Below are 12,129 nucleotides of genomic sequence, written 5' to 3' on the forward strand. Positions count from 1 at the left end.
TGACCGTAGGCTGTTTTGGTTGCTTGTTGAAGCCGTAATGGTTTGACTGATGCGCGAAAAACAGGAAAATGTTTGGCTTCAATTAGGCCGAATACTGACGCTACTGAGAAAGTAATGAGTTTTAGTTAGCGCTAGGTCTCACCTCATCTTCTTAGCTCAACTCCCTCATACACACTTGAACACACAGAACACCCACTCCTTGCTATTTCTGCTCTGAAAAAAACCATAGGTTCCCCCAAGAGACGGGGGAAATTCTGTAGATGTCCAATGCCGCTTTTCTAAAACAACAGCGGAGATAAAGTATTGCTCCCCTGGCTATTAAAATGCATTTTTTCCACTTAACAAACAACAAATTATCTTAAAATCAAACCTAGCCGACTCTTACCCAAGTACTCGGCAGGCTCAAGAAAAACACAGTGGTCCAAGTGACCCTGAAAATATTTTGTTTTCCCAAAGCCTGCTATTGCATCAAAGAGATCAAACTTCAAGGTAGAACCTCTACCGACTTCATTTGTACAGCAGACTAATTGATAGCCCCAGATGATTTCCCCTTGTTTGATGAATCTCTCCTGGAGCCCTCGGAGAGCATTTCAAGGAAATGAGAAATGTTACTGCTCACCCATGACAAAGGAGACCAAAGTTTGAATATGCTTGTGGAGTCTTGTGCTAACAGATTCGCTCGAAGGCGCGATTTATTGTAAACTTAAGAAGACCTGTGATTAAAGTCGTAAGTAATGAAGTGGACAGCTCTGAGGACAACGGACAACAAATGTAACGGATATCAACGCTGACAGGGAACATGCTATCTTTGTCAAATAAATAACAGCTCTGTTAGCCGCAGATGTGTGGTGAAATGACTCATCTTCAACCTTATCAGCGGGGGGCTTCGGCGAAAGGCGGTCAATGCTACATGCTTGGATATGAAATTGTCCTTGTCTGCTTCATAACAATGCCTCACTGTTCAAAGTGTCTGTGTGCATAAATCCATATCCAGTCTGACTAACCTGATTTTTTTCTCTTTCTCATATGCACACACACACAGAAACATGCACAGGTTTGTTATCACTTTTTGTAACTTTTTTGTCTCCCCACAGAGATTCATCCAGAATTAAAAAAGTATTCACAGGCACTGATTCAAATATTAAAAATGCCTCTTGGATATTTGTCCTAAATTAGAGGCGACTAAGATGATAACGGCACAAATATTGCAGAAAAAATGTCTCTAAAAGGTACATATACCTAAATGGTACATATTAGGACCTTTTTAACTCTTTCGCCGCCATTGACGAGATATCTCGTCAATTAAGAGAAAACGCTTCCCCGCCAATGACGAGATTTTACCGCTATTATCAACCAGGTGGCGCACTTCCGCAACTTATACAACCCGGAAGTAGCGCCACACGTGAAAGAGAAAGAACTCCGTGTATGTTTTAAAAATCGCTCTGCATCTGATCTCTATCAAAAGTCCTTCGCAAAAATTGATTTATCTCAGCTTTTTGCTCAAAATTGGGTGTTTTTGAAGAAACCTACCCATGTTTGAGAGGTGATTACAAAAGAACTAATGAAGGTAGGATGAAAACAGACCGCAGAGGGTCTGTTCTTTCATCTGATATATTGTTTGTTTATAGATTTAAAGAAGAACATTTTCTGGAAGGCATTAAACTTTTGTGAAAATCATGAAAAATGCTGGCGCTGGCTGGCAACTTTTTTTAAAAACGCTGGCGGGGAAAGAGTTAAAGGGGCAATATATGCCCATTTTTACAAGATGTAATATAAGTCTCAGGTGTGCCTAGAATGTGTCTGTGAAGTTTTAGCTCAAAATACCCCACATTTGTTATAGCATGTCCCAAAAGCCCCTATTTGGGCGGGGGCAAAAAAGTGCTGTTTTCACGGGTATACTTTTAAATGCAAACGTCATCATCAACAGTCGAAGTTCATTCCAATTCTCAAGAACGCAAGTACAGAGGACGCATAAAAGTAAATACCCGGATGTGTTCTTGATATCGAGGATGCATCGAGTGCAGACTTGCGCGCTGAAATCGCTTCACGCCCCATAAGTCATTGCGGCAAAACAATGGCGGAGGTCAGGTGACCAACAGAAGATCGCACAAATCTCAATTCTCATAAGTGCATTCTGTGTTCTTGCGACCTTCTGAGTTCGTTCTTCCGAGGTCGCCTGGCAAGTTCGATCTCCACGAGGACGCAAGTCCGTTCTTTGCGTTCTTGGAATTGAGAAACAGCCAGTGAGTGGATGCAGTCCGGTTGATCCAAGCAACTGTAAACTTCCCTCACCACAACGGAAGGCCCGCCTCTCCCCTCATTCGATTGGACAATGGAAAAACGCAAATGACGTTAGGCGCTTTTACACTCTAAGTGCATAAACAGCGAGCATAACACTTACTGCCCATAGAAAACCATAAAAAAAAAGCCTGCATTGGCCATAAACACATTTGGTGTGATCCGCCCGGGTGTGCCTCATACGTCTTGAAAAGTGAAGCCTCTGGCTCTTTGTTCGCCCCCTGGTGGCTGGCTGCAGTACAAGTCATAAACCCCGCCCTCTCCATTCAAACGAATGGGACTCTGCTCTAAATAAAAAAAATTATTTACACTTCCAATAAAAGTTTTCGAAAGATGGTTTTGGTCCTTTCAAGTAGTTGTTATCACGCTGGTATATGTTCAAGTGTTCATTTTTGTGATAAGTTTCATTTTAGCTAGTAATCTGATGCTAGAGAAACGGGGCGTGTCGTTATGATTGGCGTGGTTGAATTGGCTGCGCGGGCGTTTGGGCGGAAGTTTAATACCGCATGCCTTGGCTCCAAACTCCCGTTTTTACATAATATGTCGGCGCCCATTGTCGGATATTTTTGGTTTCAATTCATTACAATAGAGGGAGGCGACGTCGCGTCGTCCATCTTTTTTATAGTCTATGGATCCACCCCTTAAAAAAAAAGATTTCGGGTAAAGTTAACCAGTCACGTGGACGTGGGCGGAGCTTTGTTAGTGTGACATCACAGTAACAAGAAAATCAAAACAGCATGCCTAATGAGACTGCTCTGGTTAAAAGGGGATTAAAAAAGAAGAGTAGGTAGATATTTTTCATAGGGTGGTTGTGTTCACACACTGCCAACACACATTTATATCCAAATACCTTGTAAAAGTGGATTTTGCATAATATGGGCCCTTTAAAGGATACCCGTCCAGTCACAGCTTTCGTACTTTACTATAACATTATATAATATTTCGTAAATGTACAAAGATATTGTCTATAAGGATACATTAATTTTTCATCTTTACTGTCATGGCCCAGTAACGGCAGCTAACCTGGCAACTCTAACACAGTACATGATACCTCAATTGAAACATTTACATACAGTAGCATTACCACTTCATTTAGGACCTCATTTACATAACAATACACATCAGTAGTGGCGCGTGACTGCTCTTCTAAGGGGCGCAAATTCAAGATATGTGTTCGGAGTGTCGTGTGTGTGGTTCGTATTTTCAAAATATGTGTTTGTTGCGTCATGTGCATCAGGCGTTTTGTCAAAATAAGTGCCTGCTGCACATGCGTCAAAACCGTTTATGATAAAAGAGACACTCACATTCACAAAATACACGCAAGACACTCCCTTAACACTAAACTCTGATTACGCATGAGATTATGTGGGTGATTCTCACGAAACCATTGAAACACCACGGCACTAATGATTTTAGCTTTAAAATGTGTAATATAGTAACATTAAAAAGCATCAGAATTAACACAATACTGTGTTCTACCTTGCACAATGTGTGATTTCAACATAAAAATTTATAATTGTAAATTTTATCTGATTTTCTGCTGAAATTCTCATTACCGCAATGTGTCCGGCTGTGTTTGAACATGCGCTATGTTGTAATTTAATCAAATTAACACAAAAATATTAAGAAAAAAAATAAATGGATGTTTTGCTAGACTACTTTAGATGACAGAAAAAATATTTACTGAATATTCATGTATAATAATAATGAAGAAAAATTAGGAAAATGATGTGTCCATGCCTGATGTTCTCATCCTCCGCAACACTTTTTGAGAACAGTTTAAAGGCGGAGTCCATGATGTTTGAAAGCCAGTGTTGATATTTGAAATCACCTAAACAAACACGCCCCTACCCCAATAGAATCCGGACCTTCTGTTGATAGGCCCGCCCCACACATACGCAACCCGGCATTTTATTTGATTTGATTGGCTATAAGTGTGTTTTGGTAGTCGGCCCGTCTCCTTTTCCAACGCGTTTTTCAAACATCGTGGACTCCGCCTTTAAGCACACATACAGAATTTTAATAAAGTTTTGATTTTGAGTGACCAAGCACATGGACCAGTTACTTCAAGATGGCTACCAGGTAAGATCATTTTTTTTACATTTTTTGAAATATTGTCTTGTCAGAATGCTTACACGACATTTTGATTATCATTACAGCAACAGATGCTTATTAAATGTTAATTTAATTAATAGAAGCATAATACTTTGATTTTAAATGCATGTGCAGAATCTCCAAATTATGTTCTTTCAGGTTTGTCATTTCATTTTGAAAATATGTCAGTGTTGGTGTTTTCTGACTGTTGCGGAAATGAGATTTTTTAGGACTAATTTTTAAAATTATGTTACAAAAAGTGTTAAATGATAAGTAAAAGTTTTTAAATTAATGTTCCCATTTACTCCAGACTTTGTTTTTCAATGTCTGGTGGGAAAAAAAGTAAATTTAAGCAATTTTTACATTTTCATGCTTGACATTTTTAAAACCAAGTTTTCGTGAGAATCACCCATGTGAGTATCTGGCAAACGAGAGCGTCTCTTTTATCATAAACCCTTTAGACGCGTCTGCAGCAGGCACTTATTTTGACAAGACGCACATAGGATCACTCGATGCGCCGAACACATATTTTGAAATGACGAACCACACACATGACGAGCTACATACATGTGACGAACTTCGCATCGTGAGTCGTCGAAAAAAGAAGTCACACATAATCTAAGGATGAGATTATGAGCAAGGTTGTGTTATCACAGAGTGTTCTTTACATTATATAGGATGATTTTTTTCTAAAAACAGTAGATCATTTAATCAGACTGGGTCATATTTCTGCTTTTAAATCCGTTGGAATGCTGGCATAGCTTACTTCTATTGTAAGGCAAATCCACAATGCCAGTTTAGTGGGGGGGGGGTTATATTTGTACTTTTAAAATGAACGTATAAAAGATTTACAGTAGAATACATGTATTATCAAGTCAACTACAATCCTGTTAAAACTTTGATTTTAAGTGCCCTCTCTTGACAGCTTCAGCTAACCCCTGAACCTGGATCTGGCCTTGTTGTGCTCCACAAAGCCCGAGCTGTTAAGAGATCCTATTAAAATAACACATGCAGGTGGCTTTGTATTTGTGGCAAACTGCAGATAAGCCAAAGGCTGAGAATCGTCTGAGGTATTTAAAACCCTGGCTCGCCTTCAAAAAGCCTGAACGCCGAGATATTCAGCATTTAAGCGGATGCGGGAAACCGTCCAACGTTACCTAAACACAGAGGCTTTCGGAGACATCAGGCAGCAAGGGTATCAGCCAGAGTGGTACGGCCAGCTGCAAGGCCATTAATTAATTCATTTCGGTATGCACGCGCTGGAACAACCTTGAGCATGTGTGGAAGAGAGAAGAAAAACATTCAACGTTTGATTTAATTACAATTCAGATGGGTTTTAACAAATGTGCACTTCCAGATCATCCAGTGAACGTGCGGTTATATATTGCTCTTATACATTACGTGCTATATACACTATTGTTCCAAACGTAGGGTGATCGTTTTGGATGGGAGACACGGTGAAGTCTTTCGCTCTATAAATGGCACACAATGGAGCACTTAAAAAGAAAGGGCTCCTTGTTTAATAAAAGCTGTGAGTTCTACATCCTAAGCGCACGCTATCAATCTCTGGAGATGAAATTTTTCAGTCTCCACTTAAGTTTATGGGGAGAGAAAACTTTACAGAGCTTGGCCGAGCTCCAGGAGAGACAAGAAATTATGTCGGGACGTTTCTTCAAAGATAGTATCTCTATGTTTGAACGCCACAGCGTTTAGTAGGAATCGAATACCAGGTCTACAAATCACGAAAAAGTGCTTATGCTTTGCCAGATCGTGAACGCTGAGCAAAATGTCAAAATCTGGAAATAATAAATGCTGAGAATGGATAAAAAAACACTTCAATCGAATATGCCAGCGTCAAGGACGAAAGTCAGGCCTTTTGTTTTGATTGCGGTCACCGCTGTGATGTTTTTGAACCCGTGACACAGCCAGATAGCGTTATCGCTTCGTCGTTTGTTTGTGTACAGGTTGTTTTTGGTAGTTGGGCACATCGTGGACAGCGAGCTACTGTCTGTTTCGAGAAGACCCTTTGTGCCGAGTTTACACGGCTCAGCAATTAAAAATGCTAACAGCAGAGTTTGGCATAAAGAAGCGAACGAATCCTTTCATGTCAGATCATTTGGCAACAAACTTACAGTGTACAGTTACTTGAGGAGAGACGTCTCTGACTGTGCACGGGTTCATGGGCTGGTCAGGATAAAGGGGCTTTCCGGAGGGAAGATGCTTTTTAAAGTTATCATTTTGTTGAAGACGTTCATGCTAATTAGCAATGAAAACATCAGAACTTATAAACGCTAATTGGTGAGACCCCTTTTAGTATTTGCACAATAGTTCAACCATAAATTAAGTGAGTAGTGGGGCTGCATGATTAAAATTTGATATAAAATTTGCATATTGTGATATATTAAAATGAAGAGATGCGATTTCAATATATCACAATATGCAACCTTTATATCAAAGTATGCAATAACTCAATGACTTTAATACTTCAACAAAGTTACAAATAATCAAAGTTTAAAGGATTAGTCCAAATCCTGATAATTTACTCACCACCATGTCATCCAAAATGTTGATTTTTCTTTGTTCAGTCGAGAAGAAATTATGTTTTTTGAGGAAAACATTCCAGGATTTTTCTCATTTTAATGGACTTTAATGGACCCCAACACTTAACACTTTTTTTCAAACAGTTTCAAAGGACTTTAAATGATCTCAAACGAGGCATAAGGGTCTTATCTAGCGAACGATTGTCATTTTTGACAAGAAAAATAAAAAATATGCCACATATAAACCACAACTTTTCGTCTATCTCCGTCATCACGTCAAGAGGTCAAGGATGACGTATGCGAAACTACGCCCAAGTGTTTACAAGTTTGGAGAAAGAGGACCGCTCTGACGTTGTTGTATGTCGAATGATACAAATAAATTTCTTTGTGTCAGTTTATTGTTTAAAATGGTCCGCAAATGTGCGTTTCGTATATGTAACACGTGACCTTTCCACGGCATTACGCAATTACGTGAGGTCGCGCTGAAGTTGTGGTTTAAAAGTGCATATTTTTTATTTTTCTTGTCAAAAAAGTCAATCGTTTCGCTAGATAAGACCCTTATGCCTTGTTTGGGATCGTTTAAAGTCCTTTGAAACTCCGTTGAAAAAAACTGTTAAGTGTTGAGTTAAGTGTTAAGTGTTGGGGTCCATTAAAGTCCATTAAAATGAGAAAAATCCTGAAATGTTTTCCTCAAAAAAACCTAATTTCTTCTCGACTGAACAAAGAAAGACATCAACATTTTGGATGACATGGTGGTGAGTAAATTATCAGAATTTTTTTAAAGAAAATTCACTAATCCTTTAAGGTCAATGCACAGTAGAGAGACTGGCAGGCAGAGCAAATAATGCTTTCCTTTAAAAAAAAACATTTATGCGGATAATACATACTTTATAAATATAAAGCAAAATTGTATTGTATATCCCATTATTATTAAAAAAGTGATTGCATTATTGTTCAATATTGTGCTGCTCCAGGTTTACTCTTCATTTGTCGCCCGTGACCAAGCATTTTGATATAAGAAAAAATCCGACCGGCAAAATCGTTTTCTCTTAACCGGTCAGCAGGGTAAGCAAGTCAGTGAAAGCAGACTATATAAACACTCCTCAGTGACTTGAAAGTGATCCATCATTGTGCACTGCCATTGTACTGCTTCTAAGACTGATTAAGTCAAAGCGGACTAAATCATCTGAATTCCTGCTGTGCTGTGGCCCTTGCTTTCTAGATTAAGATGAAAAGGCCTGCACATTCCTCATTTGATAATTAATGATGCAACCCAAACGTGTTACTGACGCTCGTGGAAGAGCTCATTCGTGATTCACCTTCAAAAACACACGCTAGATGTCCGTAAATGAAGTTCCGTTTACTGTTTACTTTGTTATTAAAGAGCATGCGAAAGGGGAACGTCCAGACAGCGGTCTTGAGACACAGTCTGAGTTCGAGGAAGTCGTAAAATATCATTAAAAAAATTATTTGAATAAAAAACTTAGCTTGACATTATGATCTAAAATTAAAGACAGTGGCACCAATAAGCAGAATGGAACTGATCTGAATCTGGTGACCTCTGAGCTCATTTTTCCTGTAATCTGATAGGTCGTAAGGTCAAACCAGTGGTCATTAATCTAGCAGTAGGGGATAAATACACATCTCTACTTCCCACTGAAAATATAAGAGACTGATTTACAGATTATTATAATGCATTGTGCTAAAAGCAACAAACTGATAGAGAAGGTAAAAATAGAGTTAAAATAATAGATGCACAAATCACTCCTTCGTATTGCACGCATGCCTATTTTTGTATTTGAGGGGGAGCTTGCTTGTTTGAAAAGTAAATAAGATAACCGAGCCAATTAATTTGGGAACAATATATTTATGAAAGTGCTGCCAGATTTGTAGGTTTGTAACCCATTGAGATATTAAGAATAATATAATGGGGACGATGCTTAATGGATTAATAGGTAATATTGATACTTTTTCAGATCTCAATATTGGCCTTAAAAAACTTTCTCAAACTGTAATTTCTTGGCATCATCATTGGACCACTAATTTAACACATCGTTTTTACACCAAATGAGGTCACGTGTAATGGTTTAATACCAAAAATACCTTGAATTATTCAAGCAAGTCTTAATGTAAGTGAATTTTGTTTTCGTATTTAATAACAGCCATTCAATATACCTTAAATTGTAAGCAACTGAGAAAGGGAGAACGATTGAGAAGCTGGGCTCATCACTGAGAGGCAGTTAAGGGTCGCTGACTGAAAGTAATGGTGCACATCATTGAACTCTTTCTGAGGGGGAGGTTCTCCAGATCCTATTTTCTCTCTGGCTTATTGAAACACTTTGCCACTTAAATATCCAAAGCTATATGAGGGGAAAAAAGACTGCAGCTTTGGTCCATGAATAAATGTTGACATAGGTAAAATTGTGTGTTCAGTAAACTGCCATACTTTCTACAATACTGTGTACACAGTGATATTTGTAATAAAAACCTTTTTGATGACAGGCGATTACTTTTATTTTGAAATAACAAATGTTTTAGTTGCATACAGCACAAATGCAAAATAAACTAAAGTAAATGATTCAGTATTGCCAAATTTTCTGATTTTCATTGTCTTATCTGAGGATATATGATCTCACAGAAAGTTGTATTATAGTCATGCAAAATTTTATAAATTTATTCGTGTCCATGGCACAAATTCAGCTATAACAAATTTTTATAAATAGTAAATTTATATATTTTTTGTGTCATTTTATGTATTGTTTTCTTATTTCCCCCCTATTTTTAAATCATTGTCGCTTGGGGTTGGGGTTAGATTTGAAGTTTGGGTTAGGATGTACTTTTATGTATGGGTTTTTACGTTTTTCTTCCGCTTTTAAAACTATTTTTGGGGTTTGGGTTGGGATGTCTAAAAATGTAACAGATAGTGATTCTAACCCCAACCCCAAGCAACAATGGTAAGAAAATAGGAAAAAACAATGAGAAAACAATACATAAAATTAAACGAAAAAGAAAGTCGTGCAACGCACACAAAAAACTATATATAGAAATTAGTGCGAGTGTCACGAAAAAGACATTCGTGCTCAAAGCACAAAAAAAGCTGAATTTTCGTGCAATGGACACGAATAAATTGATCAAATTTTGCGTGCCTATAACACTACTTTCCGGAGGATTACAGTAAATATAAAAAAATATTTTTTTCATTAATAAAATTAAATATATATACAATTAATAACTAATTTATATAAATAATAATTATACATATAAAATAAATAATGATAATTAATTTATTATTTTACATATAATGAAGTTCAATAAAAATGTATTTGATTTTATTTGACTTAAGTTAAAATTAAAAAAAAGAAATTTAAAATTAAATTAAAATTAATTAATTGAATAATAACCTATAATATAAATAACACAGGTATCCTACATTTTTTATTTATGAATTTTTAAATTAAATTAATTACTTAAATGGCATTTTGCATGATTATACTTTTATATGTTTTATTTTAGAATCGGAAAATATTTAAAAATATATTTTATAAAAATATTTTAGAAACAGAAAATAAATGAATCATAACAAATAAATGCCAAACTAAACAGATACTGCTATTACTAATTTAAGCTATCAATAATAATAAAAAAACTAAAACTAATTAAAAACAATCTAGAAATGATCTGGATGGACTATATTTTTAAATCTGTCAATGTTATACTATAAATACTTTTTATTTAGTCACTTAAATCCACTACACACAACCTGACTGCCAAGTTTACAATGATAAACCCTGTAGCCACATAAGTTTTATGAGTTTTTGAGTGTAGTGCTTTAACCAGCGAGACCCCTGCGATCCCTGAACCTTTAAAAGTTAGTAACAAAATACATTTGTTGCTTAATGGATCTCAGCGTGTCATTCACTAGTTCTGATTTAACACAAGGGGAGACCACGTCGAGAAAGAGGCCAGACTGGGAGTGGAGACCGGGGCAATGCGAGTTTTACAAGATCCCCTGGAGTGAAGAATCGCTCTCCATCATCTAGCTGTGACATCCCACTGAGTAAGACTTATGGGCTGACACCTCAATTGAGACACAGCTAATGCAGGACGGCATGTGGGTTGAGATAGGGTTCCAGATCGCCCCACACCCGTCACGGCCGAAACGGCTCATCCAAGTGCACATGGCCGGCCGAACAGATATATAGGCTGGAATGACATACTCCACGTATGGGGAGTACCGTGTACCGATGTGATCGCTTCTTGCCTCTTCAGAATTAAAAGCGTATGGGGCCTGCCATGGTGGTCCTTGAGGGGTATAATTCAATCAAAAGAGCCTTCCACTGTGAATTGCATTAACTTTGCGATTTCTCACTGGATTTACGCAGTACGACGAGAAGATTAACAACTGGTTAAAAAAAAAAGAGTCGGAGAGGAAGAGTCAGAATGTGCATTTGGCCTAATTTAAGACCGTATAAATGATGTGGATGGTGAACTTTAAACTGTGTTGACCTTTGACAGTAGTGGGCAGGCAGGGATTATCTTCTCATTCCCTCAATGAGAGGTAAGATGAGAAGAGCAGAGCGGAGATGATTCACAGCTATAGAGGGAGAACAGGGGGAATAGTTACCTTTAAAACCCCTTTTCTTTATCGTCTTGACATAATTCCTGTTTAAACAGGAAGTTGGTGCGGAACATATCACAGGTGTCCATTCTTTTTTGAAACAGCCAATAGCATGTAGTTTACATCACATCATCGTGTAAGATGCTACTTAATAGTCAGAGGCAGGTGGCTTAAACGGGATAGTTTACCCCAAATTAAGAAAACTATCATTATTTACTCACCCTCATGAGTTTCTTTATTCTGTTGAATACTAAAATGCTGGAAAGCACACAGTTGACGGTACCAATTGACTTCCATAGTAGGAAAAACAAATACTATGGAAGTCAATGGGTACCGTCAAATATTTGCTTACAAATAAATATAAGGACATAGTATCCGTGACATCACCCATGGCTTTATGAAGAGCTTTTTTGAAGCCAATAGTAGTTGGCAAGGCCTGCCGTCACCTTCTTGGCTACGCATCACTTACGGATAGGCGAAAATGGGTAAAGAGGCGGGACGTGGGTGAAGCTGAGGTGGCTGGTTGCTAAAACCACCCCACAAAGTGCGAGTATAACCAAAGCTTACGTTCACGATGTA

The 12,129-nt window shown here is 37.7% G+C and overlaps 1 protein-coding gene across 4 annotated transcripts in view; it reads right to left on the bottom strand.

Moving 5' to 3' along the window:
* The window catches only part of wt1a (WT1 transcription factor a), a 32,668-nt gene extending 26,922 nt beyond the window's left edge, over positions 1-5,746 (bottom strand). The window contains exon 1 of one of the 4 annotated variants that reach the window (XM_055192451.2): positions 5,550-5,746. The gene's annotated coding sequence lies outside the window, so the exon portion shown is untranslated. The remainder of the gene's footprint in view (positions 1-5,549) is intronic. The other 3 variants (XM_055192450.2, XM_055192449.2, XM_055192448.2) reach the window with 3 other exon arrangements.
* Between the last annotated feature and the right edge of the window lie 6,383 nt (positions 5,747-12,129).

This window comes from Misgurnus anguillicaudatus, chromosome 6 (genome assembly GCF_027580225.2).
Source record: "Misgurnus anguillicaudatus chromosome 6, ASM2758022v2, whole genome shotgun sequence".
NCBI classification, from domain to species: Eukaryota; Metazoa; Chordata; class Actinopteri; order Cypriniformes; family Cobitidae; genus Misgurnus; species Misgurnus anguillicaudatus.